Below are 7,175 nucleotides of genomic sequence, written 5' to 3'. Positions count from 1 at the left end.
ATGATAATGGCCTCCACTGGAGGAGGCCCTTACAGCGGCCATCTATAAATCACACAGTGGACACAGAGGGAACTGAACCCTCCATGTGTATGTGTATATTTTCAAGACGTGGCGCTGTCCTCATGCACTTTGTGTGTGTGTTTGTGTATGTCTCTGTGTGTGTATGTGTGTCCACACACTGCTCAAGGAGCTCCGCGTTGCATTATTGATGGCCCTTAGGGAGGGATGAAAGTGGGAATAGGGAGAGAGAAGGAGGAGGTCCGAGTTGCTGGATGCACTTGGCAGGCATGCTATGCATTGACATCAATGTCCAGGGACAGCTATAGGTTTCTATTGAATCTAATGCTGATAGGTGAGGCCCCTGGAGGACAATGGGGCAGCGGGATAAACAGGCGAAGGGCCGAGCAGGAATCTGCGATGCACACTGATGTGACATCTGCTTGGCAGGTTGTTGAGGAACTGGCGGTGATCGATTAGGGTTGGACTGAGAGAGAAAACTGCTCTATGAATGAATGAATGAAAAATGCCTCATGGAAACAGTAAAATTCTATGGAATTTCATGAATAGCAACTCAAAGGAAAGACCTCGGGTCTCATCGGATTTTCTATTGATCGATACACGGCTTATGCGATGAACGCTGATGGAAACGTTATTTTCTGAATAAATAATGAATTGTGATTAAGTTTTAGGTCATTTATGGTTGCAACCCGCCACAAAATAATGAAGAAGAAGTTTTAGTTCATTTCCGCCCAGTATTTCCTCTCTGTTTGCACACATAGCGGGTGTCAACAAAGACAGATGGAAGTGGACGGACGAGGAGACAAGAGACTTTATAAATTTAACTTACGAGCAAAGTATAACGGCTATTTTAGATTGCAAAAATCTAAGAAATGCCATAATTTATCAATAATAAAATACCACAACAGGTCAAATGTTATCTTCCGAAAAAGTGTCTCCAGTGTGTGTAGGAAGTGTCAACGAATCTGGCAGAGGCAGAGCTTCTGAATTGGGGGGGGGGGGGGGGTTGTACTGTATTTGTTTGGCAGTTGAGTTAAAATATCAAAAATCTTTGCACCTTTAACCCTCATGTTGTCCTCGGGTTAAACTGACCCTTTTTTCCTATATCAACGTTCTTTTTAATTCCCCCAAATAACATGATCGATTCCACACAACACTCTTTGGCAAGTACAAATCTCTACTTTCATTAATTTTGGGGGTGTTTATTAAGTGTTTTTTAAAACAGTATTGAGTAAAAGTTGACATATTCCAGTCTGTGATTATCAATCAACATCCATTCCTTTGATTTTAGTCTAAATAATTCCCAATTTCTGCTTTTCTAACTCAAACATTAGGTATAATTTCATATAAATGAGGTTTATTAATCATATATTGCAAAATAACTGTAAAAATTAAACTTAATAAGTTAAAAGTGTTGAAAAAAGGGCCAAAAACATAAGGAAAAAGTTAAAAACATCGATGAAAAAGCGTCAACAAAAGTGTTGATTTCTAGTGCAATTAAAGAGCAAATCAAACAAAATCCGTGAAGTTTGCCTTTTGATACTGATGCCTTTCTTCAAAACGCCATTTTAGGAAACCTAAGTTGTGTTCATCCCCTGCAGAGGAGATATCAGGGGTTCGGGTACTGTGTGTATCGTGTGGGTATGCATATACATGCACTGTGTTCCCATGTGGATGATACAGTGTCATCCATATTTTAATGTGAGTGTTTGACAGCAGTATGTTAATGCAGGGCATATTCATCTGTCTGCATGGACGTGTGTGTACTACACTGGGCTGTTTTGCCCACATGTGCACGGAGAAGGTGTCAGGTGGGTAGTCCTGCACCTCTGGATTTGTTGGAACCGGCACAGACCTGACAGGGGTGTAAATTGCCCAGATTAGGTTGCCGGCAGCCGTGGCATCTGTTGGCACTTCATGGTAATGACTGCTGTCAGCGAGAACCTCCTACCTCCCTCCCCTGCCCTTTATCATTGGTCTTCCCTTTTATTTCTCCTGTCCCCACTGTTTTACAGCCTCGTCCCCTGTCTCTGGCCGATCATCATTGCTTATTATGGTCCCTGATGTCTCCTCGCAGGACAAAGTTGCTCCAGGTCGGCCGGTTTATCAACTCTGCACTTTTTTTATGCTGCTTTAAATCATATTTCACTATTGATATGGAGTGTGTGGAGACTGGTTGTGAACTTTCATTACATCCAATCGGGGGAATTATTGTAAAGATTTACAAAGAATGTGTCTGCGGCATTCCCTCTCTAACTGGGATGTTTGGGGACCGATTGGCAAGGCAAGGCAGCTGTGTTTGTAGAGCACATTTCAGCAACAGGGCAACTCAAAGTACTTTACACAAAATCCGTTAAAAAAGAACAGTTAAAAAACAGAAACAGATAAAACACATGAATAAACGGTTAAGAATAAAACACATTGAGACACATGAAACACAAGAATAAAAGTCACAGTGCAGTGTAAGAAATTAAACATTAAAGAAATCATTTAAAGAAAGGCCACATGGAAAAGAAAGGTCTTCAGCCTTGATTTGAAAGAACTGAGAGTAGCAGCGGATCTGCAGGTTTCTGGGAGTTTCTTCCAGATATGAGGAGCATAGAAACTGAATGCTGCTTCCCCTTGTTTAGTTCTGACTCTGGGGACAGAAAATAGACCTGTCCAAGACCACCTGAGAGGTCTGGGGGGGTCATAGTGTAGTAGCAGACCTGTCCCAGACCACCTGAGAGGTCTGGGGGGGTCCTAGTGTAGTAGCAGATCAGAAATGTATTTTGGTCCTAAACCATTGAGTGATTTATAAACTGGTGGGATTTTGTTATGGACAAAATACACAGTGATTCACTGGAAAGAGCAAATGTCTTTGAACCATGTTTCCAACTAATTTATATAGCTCAAGTACTGTATATCGTGAACATTTAACTTCATTTAATACTGCATGTGGCTTCAAATGTTCCACCACAACAAGTTCCTTCCTGGGACTATTTAGCAGAGCCACTGTTGCTATATCTGGACTTAGCCCCGCCCAAGACGATTGTGATTGGTTTAAAGAAATGCCAATCAAATCAGTGTGTTTTTTCTCCTATCCCTGAATGTATGTGTGGTGTAGCCAGACCTTACTCCACCTTGCTGGGGAGATAGAGATGGCAATGCATCACCATGTCCACGGCATTTCTGTGTTTGGCAAAGCAGTTTGGTTTGTATATATATATATATATATATATATATAAATATATATAAAGCAGTTTGGTGTATATTTATATAAAGCCGTTTGGTGTATATATTTGTAGTAATTATTAAGTTTGTGAAATCCCATGATTTTTTTAAGAGCAAATTGCCCCACAATATGAATACAGTTAGGTACAACAATGCATCAGACTGTGTAGGAATGCAGGATATTAGTCTTTGACCCTCAAAATAACCCTGGAGGAGGACACCCAGACCCCAAACTCTGATCTGCCCACGCACGTTGGACAGCCTGAAGATTGGGACCGGTGTCTTCATGGCGAATGGGTCGGCCGAGTTTGGTACAGTAAACCCAGTACAACACATCAGACCACACCACTGATGCTCAGCACAACACGCGGAAGCCTTCGAAAAAGACCTACAGTGGCCTCTAAAGAAACTTGAAAGAAAAGTCTGAAGGATTGATTCGTGGCGAGCTGTCTGTGTGGTAGAAAACCGAAAACTGATGGAAGAGATTATTCAGTATTCAGGGTTTTTATCTCTCTGAAAAAAAAGGCTTTAAAATTGACACTAGTGACACTGTGCAGGCTGATTCTCATTGACAGTTACACAATGTATCACAATGTGATAACTTCATACGCTACATGACGTGACATGACATGACACCACATGACCCATTTTGTCAGGCAACCGGCATGCATGCTAATAGCACTTGTACAGTGTATGCATGAGCGGGGACCTGAGCAGCCTCCTGGATGCCTCTGAATACCCACATCTGATGTTGTATGCTAATCTGCTAACCTTGAGGGCACCGAGACTGAAAACCAGCGAGAGATGGAGCAAGAAAGAGCTGTCTTCTCTGCTCGAAAGGCTTTGACGCGATCCGCTGAGTCTCCAGCTTGCACTCAAGGGCTGTTAATGAGTGCGCGGATTTCTATGAACATTCACAGTCGGTAGAGAAAAGGAGGTTTTTGAAATGGTGGTTTTTCAGCATGAGGTATGGGGGAGAAAGTGAATGGACTTGATTAGACATTGAAATCTTTTTGTATATGACAGGTGGCGCATTAAAAATGGTGGAGGGGAGGTGACATCTTGGAGGTTGTCCAAGACTCCCCCCCCCCCCCCCCCCCCCCCCCCCCCCCCCCCCCCCCTCCACCCCTGTTATGTGTTGAAGCACAACTCTAGACGGTGGAAGAGAAGAAGACAACAGGTGATGGACAAAAGAGAAGAAGAAAAAAATGAAGATTGGAAATGGAAACAAGTAAAAAGGCTAACTGGAAACTTTTGAACATAAGCTCATGATTTCTTTGTTTCTGTGAAAGAATGTGAGTTTCCGAGTAGAAATTCACATTTGCATAAGCTCTCGTGACATCTGAATACAAAAGATAAACTATAGCAACCCCCTTCAAATCAGCCTGAAGGACTTCCTTTTAGATGAATAGTAAAAAATGACGGAAAGACACCAGGAGATCATCATCTGAGGTATTTATTAACCAAACTACCGTGGCGTTAGCCTGGAAATCTACATGCAAACTAGTGGCAGCCAGGGTCAGTTGAGCAACTCTCCGTTGGCTTGCGAGCTGGAAAAAAAACAAATTCTGGACAGGCCAATCACATCGTGTATTTGAGTCGGTGGGCGGGCTTAATGTAAGGATGGCAGAGTTGCGATGGTTTCACGTGAAATCCCTGCAACTTGAAAACAAATAAGATGGCTGCTGTTGATGGCAAACAGCGGTCTTTCCAATCGGCTTAGTCCGCGACTCTGAAAGACTTGGAGTCAAGGACTCTGTTCCACACTTGATCCAGAGGAGATGCTGTGGACAAGTCTATCAGTCCTAGACAGAGAGAGGTTTTAGGTTTCATGTTATTGGTGTTTGATGAAACCAGGGAGTGAAAAAAAAACCCAGCTAATATGGTTTTGGTGTAGTTCATGGTTCTCCACCCCTCTATCTTTCTATCCTCTAGTGGCAGAGGATGGTGTTTAACCTTCAAAGGTGTGCAGCAGTAGCTTAGAAATCTAGACGCACACTAGCATTAGCAAATGTAATTTGCAGCCAGGGTCAGTCTAGCAACTCTCGGTTGGCTTACAAGCTGGAAAAAAAAAAGATTCTGGTCTGGCCGATCACATCGTGGGCGGGCTTAACATTATGAATGGAAAACAAAGAAGATGGTCTCTCGAATCCGCTTAGTCCGCAACTCTGGAAGACTTGGAGTTAATCCATCCATCCATCCATCCATCTTTGACCGCTTATCCGGTATGGGGTCTCGGGGGCAGCAGCTCCAGCAGGGGACCCCAAACTTCCCTTTCCCGAGCCACATCAACCAGTTCCGACTGGGGGATCCCGAGGCGTTCCCAGGCCAGGGTGGAGATATAATCTCTCCACCTTGTCCTGGGTCTTCCCCGAGGCCTCCTCCCAATTTGGAGTTAAGCACCTGATATTCTTAAAAAAGGAAGATGTGTTTGGAGTTTTGCCGCCCAGATGCGGCAAAAGTTGAATCCATCAACCAGCGCTGCTCTGGTTGGTTGGAGCGCTGTCCTATGACGTCCAGAGGGAATTAGAAGTCAACTGTTTATCCCGCCCCTTGGATTGAGCCCAGCCAATGGGGAGTTCCCAGACCCAACATCTTGATGTGGGTCTGGCTCGTCAGGCTACCGTGGCGTTGCACTAACACAAAAATCAATTCCGGGTAGACAAAGAGCAGTGGATTTGAATTGTGGAGCTGTGAAATCGGTAAAAACTTGTTTATTTCTGTTGTCATTTTCTGTCATAACTGTAATGTTTTTGTTTTGTTTGTAGTTTATCACAGTAGTCCGACTAATCTGACGTTTCAGCTGTGCTTACAGATAAATCAAATACAAGGTATGGAACAGCACCATGTGACCGCCAGCTAGTTTGGGTGGTGTCATTTTCTTCAGTCTGTGGCCCAACAGGTACAGTATCCCTCCAACTTAACGTAAGTGAAAGTGTTGCCATACAAAAGCATCAAACTTGCATTTTTTGCATGCAGTGTTTGTCCCCGATACTTGTTTTTATTTTTATTTTTATTTTTTCTCGTTCTTTTGGATAGGACTTTCTCATATTTGATTTTGGTATTTGGAAAACCAAACTGTGTCGTGTCAGATGGCCGCCCACCCAGAGCCAGGTTCTTCTTGAGGTTTCTGCCTGTTAAAAGGAAGTTTTTCTTCGACCAAGTGCATGTTCTTAGGGCATTGTCATGTCTGTAAATTAAAGTGTGTGTGTGTGTGTGTCTAGACCTAGTCATAGTAGAGCATTGTAGAGCTGCTTGGGTGTCCAGAGAGTGTCCATCTGGTGCTCTTCAGTTTGGCTAGCCTACTAGTTTAAGGCATTAAACTATTAAACTTGAGGCTTTCAAGAGGGTAAGGATGGACAGGCCTTTAATAGCTTGTTGGCTACTAAGTCATTGAAACATGTCTACGTATTTGAGCCGTTAAGGCTTTCATTATTGGAAGAACGGGGGTCTAGACTACTCCGTCTGTAAAGTATCTTGGGATAATTTCACGCTATAAATAAAATTGAATTGCGTTGAAATGAAGAGTTAATTTGGCTGAACTGTTAAATTCATTGGTTTTGATTTGCCCAGGTGAAAGCAGCAGGGTCCTGCTGATATCAGCTGGCATCCGACCGCCTGATGCCTCTCCAATGCGGTCTGCCAGCCTGCTGAAGACAGCCAAGGACATGAAAGAAACCGCCATCCAGACTCCCTCGGAGGTGATGCCAGCTTTGGATTCACATGCCAAAACTGACACAACCATCCGAGTTGGACACCTGACAAAATCCCTTCACTACGTTTATTATGGATTCTTTTTTTTCTTCTTTTTTTTAAGTCACTGAATTGGTGCATCCGTTCTAGCCCACACTTAAACTAATTCAATGCTCCTAAATCCATGAGAGGTGGTGAACAAATGTATATGTCAGGAGAGAATTGGCCTCGGCTTTGATTGTCTGCCAACC

This window comes from Etheostoma cragini, chromosome 7 (assembly GCF_013103735.1).
Source record: "Etheostoma cragini isolate CJK2018 chromosome 7, CSU_Ecrag_1.0, whole genome shotgun sequence".
Classification (NCBI taxonomy): Eukaryota; Metazoa; Chordata; class Actinopteri; order Perciformes; family Percidae; genus Etheostoma; species Etheostoma cragini.
The sequence above is the reverse complement of the archived record's forward strand: the minus strand, read 5'-3'. Positions refer to the sequence as shown.